General features: G+C 41.6%; 1 long non-coding RNA gene across 2 annotated transcripts in view; it reads left to right on the top strand.

The window, feature by feature from the left end:
- Positions 1 to 436: 436 nt before the first annotated feature.
- Positions 437 to 11,017, top strand: part of LOC117093811 — a 10,799-nt gene continuing 218 nt past the window's right edge. The window contains exons 1-2 of one of the 2 annotated variants that reach the window (XR_004441252.1): positions 437 to 619; positions 10,929 to 11,017. The exon at positions 10,929 to 11,017 is cut by the window's right edge and continues 218 nt beyond it. This is a non-coding gene — a long non-coding RNA (uncharacterized LOC117093811). Of the gene's footprint in view, positions 620 to 779; positions 828 to 10,928 lie in introns of those variants that run through there. The other variant, XR_004441251.1, reaches the window with a different exon arrangement.

Here is an 11,017-nt window from a genome sequence, read left to right as displayed (position 1 = left end):
GGCTGCATCTTACCATAAAATGTATTTCCAAGTTTTGTCAAGTATTAAGGTGATTGATTTTATTTCTTTTATTAGGAATTTAGGTTTATCTTACTTTTTTGATAGACTGTTTAAACACAAGCCTGCTTTCACAGGCCTCCTGCTGCCCAAAGGCCTCCTTGTTCAGCACAGAGATTTCTTGCTGATCACATTTTTCCTATTCTTTTCTTTAAGCAAACACTGAAGGCTTTCAACAGCTGCCCAAGATATCACTTTAAAACCCCTTAAGGCAGTTTGAAAGGCCTCCAAAAAGCATGACATTCAATCAAAGTTCAGTAAGGAAAGTTTTAATGAATAAACTTAGTAAATTAGAAAGCACTGCGGCAGAGTGATTAACTCTCATTTGGGCATTAGTGTTGAAATTAATTAAAATGTTTAAGCCATAGGAGGCAGGCTACCTCGTCAGGACCTGGCTCTGCCCTCGGAGTCAGTCTGGATCCAGGAGTGATTCATCTTACACAGATGAGAGGGGCATAAAAGGAAAAGAACAGTCAGGACAAATGTGTTTTCAATGGTGCTTAGCAGCAGGAGACCACTGGGACTTCAGAGCAACGCTACTGGAGTGTGACATCATAATACGGTATGTACACTGTGGAGTGGAGTGAAAAGGACTTTGCACTTACCTTCTTGCCCTCTCTCCTTTAGATTGGATGCCATGTATATTCATTTCTCTGCCAGGCAGAATGCTGCAGTCTGCTGTCTTCAAGACCACTCACAAATGAGCTCTGTTTCCCTGACTCTTTTAAACCTGCTTCCCACCGTTAAAGTTCATGCAGTGACATGAAGAGGTAGGCTTGGTGTCCTGGTGGATTTCCCTAAGATCAACTCCACAGAATGTATAAAAATATAATTGCTTCAAACAGACTCTCAGACACACAACAATGGATTTATTGTTAAATTCCCTTGACAATATGCAGGGCAGAAACCATCTTTTCAAGAAACCCAAAATATTCCATTCCCATTAGGTTTTAAAATATCTTGTAAGCTCGATTTCTTTCCAGAACTATGGGTCTGTGGATCTTCTTATAGAAACCCATTACCATGTGGCTGTTTAACAAATCCGTGCCTGCTTAAAATTATAAATGACAGCCCATTTCATAAAGAGAAAAGTCCTCCATGACAGGAAAACAATCTTCGTTGGTTCTCCTTGGATAACAAATGGACTTGCATCAGGCCCGGTACCATAGCTATTTCTAAAACAGGGTGGCGAAGGACTGCCATTCCTATTTCAGGGCTCCTAATTAAGGAGCTCGCAAAAATGAGTGACCACCTGCAAGTCTGAATTATTACCATCAGGAGAAAATTATCATATTTGCTACAGATCTACATTCATAACTTTAAAACTGTCCATCTTCCTTATTTTTTGCTCTATGGATTTCTTGTCAGCCATAATGTCAGAGGTCACTGCCAGAGTGTCCCTTTGGTACCCATTAACTATAACCAGCAAACTTGCTCACTATTGATCCACTATGTCTAAGTATCTATTATGGTGGATATAAAAGGTGGCTTCACATCTTTCTAAACAGATAATTCATAAAGACCAACAGGTCATGGCTTGTGATATATTATTCTTTCACTGTATTTGTGACTGAATGGATAAAGAGAGAGAGGATGCAAAAGGGGTGCCAAGGGTCATGAGTGTTAGACTAGAGAGGTAGAAAGTTGTGTGTCAATTGGACACATTAACATCCATATAAATAATAAAAGGCATTAATATTTGTTCATGACCCCATTATCGATTCATTCTACTCAGAAGCAGAGGTTCCTAGAGTGAATGAAGACAGAGTTGATTTTTTACCACCAAAGTTCAGTTGAGGTTGAACTCTAAACTGGAAGTCGACTAGAGACAGGAAAATATATTCCAGTAGGCATATATTGGGTCCTGGGATTAATACATTTTGCAAGCAGTGCGTCACCCAGGGCAAAGCAACTGTTTGGGGCACAGAAGCCTCACATAGAAAGTGTTAAGGGTTTGCAGGGCCCTGATGGGCTCAGCACATCACCACGTTCCTTTGGGATTGTTTGATTCATCATGTTATTTAACCTCCACTGGTTCGTATTGAACATTCAGCAATACACTACAGAGGCCATTGCTAATGTTCACACATTTCCAGCTTAAAGGAAAGCATCTCATTAGGAGAACAATAAGGATCTAATGAGTGAGCCTTGCTCACAAGTTAGCTGACGTTGGGATCATTTAATGCTGTTTATGGTCTTCTACCCACTGGAGAACCCGGAGATGTTGTGCTTTCTCAAGACTGCAGTTTGGAGGAAAGTAAATTGAGATGAATCATGGTGAGATGAGATAGTTAAAATGTCATGCTCCATAAGTTTGAATGCATCCTTCAAGTTCTGAACAGTAAAATGCAACTGAACACTGAAACAAGAGAAACAAAGAAAAAGCAGATAATTAACAATACAAACCCGCCTTCTTGGGCAAGGATGCTTCATGGGGGAAACCAAAAACATCTTTTCAGAGGCCTCCTTGAATACACACCAGCATGCACACACACATACACACAGACACACACAGAGACACACACACAGAGACACAACACACATACACACACACACACATACTTCCTCCCAAATTTCCTTCCTTTGCCACCAGACTTCAATACATTATAGCCTTTAAAACAACAACAACAACAACAACAAGCCTATTACGGATCAGGGGATGAAACGTCAAGCTTGTAAGATTCTTAGAGACCAATAAAAAACCACTAGCTTTATTTCTGTTTACAAATGTGAGCCAGTCCCTAGACTGGCTGGGTAAATTATAAATTGTCCCCAGTAAATGTGGGAGCTAGCGATCACATGTTTCTAAGTCAGTATAGGCCTTTTTAGTTTAAGGAGTGGATCGAGGAGAGGCTTGGGGGTTGAGAGGGTGGGATGTGGGAGCTACACAGTTACTTTGCCAATTTCTCCTTCCAGAGCCCCATTCATTTCAAGTATCTACGGACTCGATGACCCCTCTAAGTCAAAACATCCTAAGAGAAATCCAAGAATGACCTATTTCCTGGAAGCCACCAATCTAAGTGAATAGTCTAACCCTGGGGATAGCTTTTCTTCATTATGTGAAACCCCAGTTACTGAGACAACTGGGATCCTGAGGGAATTTTCCTTTGATGTCTGTGGTTCTCAATCTTTTTGTGGATCAAGGACCCTTTTGAGAATATAACAAAAACTATGATCCCTCTCGAGAAAAATACTGATACACAAAATTTTGCATATGTTTGAGGGATTCATAGCATTCTTCAGATTGCCATAAGTTAAGAACCGCTATTCTAAATATGGTTAAAAAAAAAAACAAAACACAAAACACACACACAGATGAGCATTGATAGAATTGCCCTTTCTTCTTCAAGAAAGAAAAAAAAAAAAAAAAACGAAGTTTAGAGATAAGCCAGCCATTGTAACCACCGAACTCCAAATAATACTGTCCTTAATAATAATATCCAAGTGTCATGTTAGTGGTCTCTATGGACATCACCAGTCTTCATAATAATTTTTATTTTTATTTATGTTTGGAGATGTTGTAAAAAGTGACTACTGTTTCAAAATGTGACCTCTGTGAGGTTTAAAACCTACTGAATCAGATGAGATATGAAAGCGTTCAATATAATGTATGACTTAAAGCTATGTTTTTTAAACTTTAATAGGAAATGTCTGACTCTTAGATCACTGTTTCTAAAGCCTGGCAGACAGAAACATGTCTTTTAAAAAGGTCTAATTTATATACCAAATAGAGATCCAGCAGGTAGAAATGATGTCTTTCCTTTTTACCTCATGCCAACTAGAATCTTTCATCAGCTTTGAATACACCTCAGCTCCAACAATATTTTAACAATGCTAACTCATCTCATGTATTTTCAAAAATTTTTCAAGTACTGTGCTAGACAGTGGGATGCTAAGATAAGCAAATCACGGTCTTTGTCCGTGGGAGGCTTATAGTATTGTGGGAGGACGGGTGTGTGTGAACACTCATGCAGCTACTGTGGTGGCTCAGACACCATCCATTCCCTTCTTCCTCCCTCCTGGCAGAATTCTTTTTTTTTTTTTTTTTTTTTTTTTTGAGACAGGGTCTCACTGTGTCACCCAGGCTGGAGTACAGTGGCATAATCTCGGCTCACTGTAACCTCCACCTCTCAGGCTCACCTCCCACCTCAGCCTCCTGAATAGCTGGGACTACAGGTGTACACCACCACAACTGGCTAATTTTTATATTTCTTTTTTGTAGAGACGGGTTTCACCATCTTGCCCAGGCTGGTCTTGAACTCCTGAGTTCAAGCAATCCACTTATCTTACCTTCCAAAGCGCTGGTATTACAGGTGTGAGCCACTGTGCCCAACCCAGAACTCCATTTTTATTTGGGTACCCACCCCTCCTGTATATAAGCTATGTGATCTTGGGAAAGTAGACCCATACTGGGCTATACCAATCATGGTAATCCTACACACATCCTTGCCTGTGATTGCTTCAGGTATCATGGCTTCAGCCTATTGCTTAATTGGTCCAGGGATGAGCATGTGACCTAAAGCCCTCATCACACCAAAGGGAAGGACAACTGCAGGAAGGTTCTCTCTCTTCCCCTCTATGCATGCTGCCCCAATTGCTTTTAGCAACTGTCTTGCTACCAGTGGGGAGATTGGCCTGAGGACAAAACAAAGATATCTGGGATGGCAGATCTGAGAAAATTACAGAAACCCTAAGCAGAGACCCTAATCGTATCACATCTGGAGCCCAGTCTACATCCCAGTGGCCTCTATATGAGATCAATCTACTATTTTCTTTTTGTTTAGTCTTCTTTGGGTAGGGCTTTCTGTCCTATGCAGACCAAAAACTTCCTTACTGTCATCCCTGCTATTAGAGAGTGAGAGTACCCCTGGTATGCTACAAAAATCTTCAAAAAAAAGCACAGAGGATGGGCACAATCACCCTGGTGGGAACTTTCTGGAGAAGGGGATACTTGAACTGAGTTTCGCAGGTTGAATAGGAGTTAGCTGAGCAGATATAAAAGGAAAAGGGGTTCTAAAGAGAAGAACAAGTGAACAGAGGTGTGCTGGTGCCTTCAAGGTTGTTGGGAGAGTTGCATGGCTAGAGTGAAATGAGCACTCAGGGGATGTTTTGGAAGATGAGACAGAAGAGGTAGCAAGGGTGGGATCATGAGGGGCCTCACATTCCATGTGAATGTGGATTTTCTATCAGAGGTAGTTGGGAGCAATTGACAGATGTTAAGCTAAGTGTCATGGTAGGTTTAGCATTTTAAATAATTGCTGGTGACCAGTGTGGAAGGTGAGTTGGAGACTTGGAGGTGAGTTGACAGTTCTGGAGACAGGGGGACCAGTTCAAGAGTCTCCTTTTTGCTGGAATTCTCAGTCGTCCTCTCCCAACAAGGGGCAGAAAACATGGGCTCTTTCTGGACAGTTCAGAGATGGGAGCTGTGAAGACTGGTACAGATCCAAGTTGGTGCCCAAGATATAGAACACTTCACAAGGTCATGGAATGAGCCCCTTACTTGCTGTGTGTCTTTAAGCTAGATGCTTAACTTCTCTGAGATTCCATTTCCTTCTCAATAAAATGAACATCCTAATACCTACCTTGCACTATTTTGGTGAGTAAAATAACACTTATAAGCAGATAAGGCCACTCGATAATAGAAACTAGATTAATGACTCACTGGATGATTGAGTGACTGGATGACATGAGTGGTTTTCCCTACTTATATTAAATATGTGGCTATAGACTTCAAAATGGCAGGCCCAGTACTTGGGGAGGTGTTACCACCAGATGAACAAGTTATCCCCACTACTTTCTGAGATAAGTTTAATTATCATAGAATTTTTTTAAATGAGAGCACATCTGCCCACAGGGATTACAGAAGCTTCTGTTCAGCCCTTAATTAAAACAACATGCTTTGAAGCCCTGTGGATTTGCAGCTCTCCATTCTTGGGACTCAAGAGGAAGCATTATTATAAATTGCTTTGGAAGGAATTGATTAGGGGTTTTCATATGATACCCTCAAAGGGCTTGAGAGATTAGGTTTTGGCCCAAGCTCAAGGGCTGCTGTACAGTTGGTTTGGACAGCCTACAGGCATAGGAACTGAGAAAGGTGCCTGTCTGCGCTCCTTTCCATAAGCCAGAACCTTGGGTCTCCCAAGTTGACTGTGCCCATTCAGGGGTGGTCAGAAGAAAGGGCTAGCGTGGGACAGCGGGGAGCTGGTGCCCACCTGCAGATGCTTGGAGGTATCACATGCAGTGATTGAGAGATTTGCCATCAGAGGCATCCAGGTTGTTGAGTTTCGGCTCACTCACTTACTAGCTGTATGACCTTGGGCAAGTGACGTAACTTCTCTGAGCTGTGACTTTTTTCATTTGGAAAAGTGGGTTTTATTTACTCCAATTCTACAAAGTGGGAGTAAATCTACTCCTAAGGTTTTTATGTAGATTAAATAAAACATTTATGTAAAGTATGTATGCACCATAGTTTATAACAGATGGTTAATAAACATAGGTTGTTATTATTATTTATAATGAACATCTGTAATGTTGGGTCTGTCCATCAAGTAGCTGCTCCCTGATTTCCTTTTGGGGAATTACCTTTCCTGATTAGGTGTAGTCTTGGTGCCCTCTAGTGTGCTGACTGTCCACCTTAGAAGTTGAAAGGTGGAGGCTCTGCCCACCAGACTTTCCTTTCACCACCTAGTCCAGCCAAGATGTGAGCATGTCACCTGAGTTCAGGCAATCAGAGTCTCTCTCCTGAGACCTTGAATCAAAGCAAAGGTAGCAAACACTGTGGGATAGTGCCTGAAGAAGACGGTCTTCCCTTCACTCCTGTTGGTGCCCCAAATAGTTCCTACAAAGTCTCCATTATCTCAAAGGGCCAGAGTCCATTTCTGTTGCTTGCAACCAAAGCAATGAGACACTGTTGCTTTCTGCCTCTAGGAAACAAGTGTTTCCCTTCACAACTTGCTTCACTTCTTGTCTTTACTCCAATACGTAGGGCATTGCCACCACGGCCCTACCTAGAATGTTCCCCAAACACAGCCTAAATTTTTATGACTTCATGCACGTTTTCAAGACGCCCTTTCTGTTTGGATGTCCATATCCAGCCCTCATCCTCCAACAGGCAAATGCTAACTCATTCTTCAAGCCCTGGCTCAAATGTTGCTTGCTCGGGAAGCCTTCAGTGACTGCCCCTGACCCAGCAGTACAAAAACATTTCATTTCCTCCACCTTTTTCATGCTTTCATTGAAGCATTTACTACACTTGCCATGTTGTATCACAGTTAGGTTATTTGCTGCCATCTACATTGTGTGCTCTTTGGGGATGGTCTTGTTCAGTTTTGTTTCTCTAGTACCTGATTCAGAGCAAGAGCACGAAGCATTTTTGTTGAATAAACAGTGAAGAAATGACATTTCTTACAAATATATGACTTGTACAATTTTATATGCAAACATATGCAGGGCATGTCTAGATAACTTCAGAACTGTAGGTCAATTCTGTAGACCACCCAGTTCTCCCAGTAACAGTTAGAAACCTGTCCTTGTCTCGCTTAGCCAAACTGACGATCTGGATTCATCTGAAAGTTTAAGATCATTGTCTCAGCCTCTTCTTTGAGAGTTACATCCCAACATAATTACATAACACTAGTAACTAAGTCTTCTATGGTCCTGACCACATCCCAAGCACCAAATCAATATTAACTCAGGTAATCCTCACAGTAATCCTATGAAGTAGATTCTGCTATTTTTCTCATTTCAGAGATGAAAAAACTGAGGCACAGTGAGGTCGAGTCGCCTGCTCACGGTTACATGGCTGATCAGTGAAAGAGCTGTTTCTCACCTCAGCTGTGCTCTTCCATAGGACGCTGCCTCCTCTGAATCCCAGAGGAACGACCAGATTCCACACTCAGCCCAGTTTCACAGCTTGGGGGTTGGACGCCGACAGGAGTGGCTGCATATGGAGATCTGCCCACCTTGTAAGAAGTATTGACAATGAGTGCAGGTTTTGCTAAGCTATAGTGGGGTAGTGATGAAGACATAACAGGTTCCTCCCATGATATTTGATCATTCTGAGCCCCAGAAATAACCCTCGTGCAAGTAGGGGTCACATTATTTGCCTTGGCTAAACTCACTAAGCTGGGTTTTGTAGGCAGTAGAGGGTAGTTCAGTGGTTAAGCTTTTAAGTCAAAAACTACTGAATGTAAGGCCTGGCTCAGCTGCCTGCTGCTGTGTGAGATCTTGGGCTAATTATTTAACTGCTGGGTTACTCAGTCTCCTCACCTGTAAAATAGGGCATAATAAAAGTCTCCATGTCATAGAATAGTTATGAAAATTAAGTGAGATAATTACATGGAAATTACTTGGTATATCTGGCACCTATTAAGTGGTAGTATTATACAAATGTTAGTACAAAAATTTGTGCTAATTATGGGATATTTAATGACCAGTAGCATGTTGGGTCTTTCAGGGAGCAATGCAAAGCAAAAGAGTAGGGCTGAGAAGTGAATGTCCATCTACTTTGCCAAGCAAAGTGCAGTCCTTAAGAATTTACTCCACTGCCTGAAGTTGCATGGCTGGCCACCTAGTTCTCCAAAGGATTCCATTAGGTACGAGCACAAGACAAGGTTTCCAGTTTTCACATCCAGTAATTAGGGCTGATGGCTCAGTAAGATTATTTTGTATAGCAAACCCAATATCCTCTTTCTATTCTTTTCCCCTTTCTGATTTCCAATTGAAAAAAATTTTTTTTAAAACCCTTCAATGATAAATTTGGTCAAAAGGCTTATTTTATGACTAGTGCCTGTTGCCAAAGAGCTGATATTTCTCACAAATCCTGAGTTGTGAATTGTGACAGCCAGTGCTTGGGTGAAGTTAGCACCTGCCTCATCCCCAGGGAGAAGAAGTGAGGATGTGATTTTCCCGACTGAGTCCATTACAACACTTGTGCCCTGACACCTGGGATTTGGGGAGGGGGATTCCCAATCTGCCAGTTCATTTAAGCTTCCAACTTCACAGATTCCAGATTCAGATACAGAGAGCCTTCAAATGCGTTCTATAGAAACCAGACTTCATTGTAAAGTTCTCTATTAGCTGCAAAACAAACAAATATGTACAAATAAAGTACATTTTAAAGTAAGAAATATATTCTCTTAATGCATCTATCTGTCTCAGCTTTTAATAAACCCAGTTTACATGGTTTACAAATGAGACCCATTTCCTGAGAGATCTTGGAGTTGAAAATTGGGGTAGAAGTGAGTATAAGCATAGGAAGGTATTACTGTACTCTGGGAGCCTCCAATACACTTAAAACACATTAATAAGCCCTCTCCTTGGGGAATTCAACAGGATGAAAATAATCCTCATGTCATCCTCTCTCTATTTGTCCTTCATAACTGGGATATGAGAATTATGCACTAAATAACAATCTCAAAAGGCCAGTCCCACAGAATGTGGGACCCTCTTGGGACTGTGTGTAGGTGTTGTCACTCCATAGCTGGCATCAGGATGAACTGCTGCCACTGGGATATGGAATAATTTGTAATGTAGCAATTAATGGAAATATGATGAAGTATTCACTTAGCAGGAAACTGGTAACTGCAGGGATCACCAAACAGAACAGTACCATGGCATGCCCAATATCCCAAGGGATTCTGAAGACATTCAGATGACAACCAAATGCTAGGCATCTTGAGAAGCCCCTCTGTGCCCCTTTGTTACTTGAGGCTGAAGTTAAAAATGATACCTTCTCTTCCACCCAGGTTTTGAACTCGACAGAAGGGAGGAGCTGCTTTATAAAAATGCAGCCTCGGAAATTTAAGGACCCACCATGCTTGCTCGCTTCACCCTGGATGAACAGCATTTGTCAGATTCTCATTAGGAAAATGTTCCACTGGGCTTTCTCCTCAGGGTGCGAGGGAGACCTGGGCTGTTGCAGAGCTGCATTTTGCACCGCCTGGATGATTGTAAAACTCCCTACTTGCCACCCCCCACCAACCAAGAAAACCCATCGGCTTAAGTACCAACCCCCCACCTCAGTTCTCATATACTTTCATCTTGTTCCCAGGATCCACTAAAGTAAATAAGATGTCCACCCAGATAATGGAAACCCCACCAGCTCTCAGTTAGTGCCTTTTCATGCCAATTAAACACATTTTATACAGTCATCGTAGATGCATCAGTGACTGCATTCCGAGACGCTAATAGGGCCGCGGCAGACATCAGCCTAGCAAATGAAATGTACTTCATGCGCGTTTTCTCTCTGTCTTACTCTAACCACTTGGCAACGGTCTCAGTTGAAAACATTGATTCTGAAAGATATATATGGGTATATAAACTGATTAACCAGCTTATTTGCTGCTGATTACTTTACTAATAAAGATCTCAGAGTGCTTAATTTAAATTAATACTTCTTTAATGAAAATCCAGCTTAGAGCATTAAAAACAATCTTGACAGATGCATTTATTGCACAAACATACATTTATCTACGCCAAGCCAATTGAACATACAATCATATTTAGTTGGAGTTATAATTGATAATGATTCTACAATTATGACTTCAGTTAGATGTGTGTTGTTCACCAGAGTTACTCTGATAGTCTCAAAAGATTTTCTCATTTTGGAGGCTGTGAGGACCCAGTGGGAAGTACACGGAAGTTTGTGAAGCAACTGCAGAATATTGGTTACTTTTGAGTAAGATATCCTTGCTTCCCCTCCCCCTCACTCCATCCTCCTCTGCCTTAAAAAGCCAAAAGGAGAGTGGCTGACTTTCCAGTGTAGTAAAAATTGGACAGGGGACAAAAGGTGTCAAGTGTTAAGACCTAGGGATTAAACAAAACTGGGTTATTGATTAACCAGTGTGTTGGTAACCTGATGTTTGTGGCAGCCAAATACCAGAGTCTCACGCCTCTTGGAGTTTATGGGCCAATCTCTCCCAAGATGTGTGAGCTTGTTGTGCCGCCGCCAGTGGACTCG

Source organism: Trachypithecus francoisi, unplaced genomic scaffold (assembly GCF_009764315.1).
Source record: "Trachypithecus francoisi isolate TF-2019V2 unplaced genomic scaffold, Tfra_2.0 Lachesis_group12, whole genome shotgun sequence".
Lineage (NCBI taxonomy): Eukaryota > Metazoa > Chordata > Mammalia > Primates > Cercopithecidae > Trachypithecus > Trachypithecus francoisi.
Note: the sequence above shows the minus strand (reverse complement) of the source record. Positions and strands in the feature narration are given on the sequence as shown.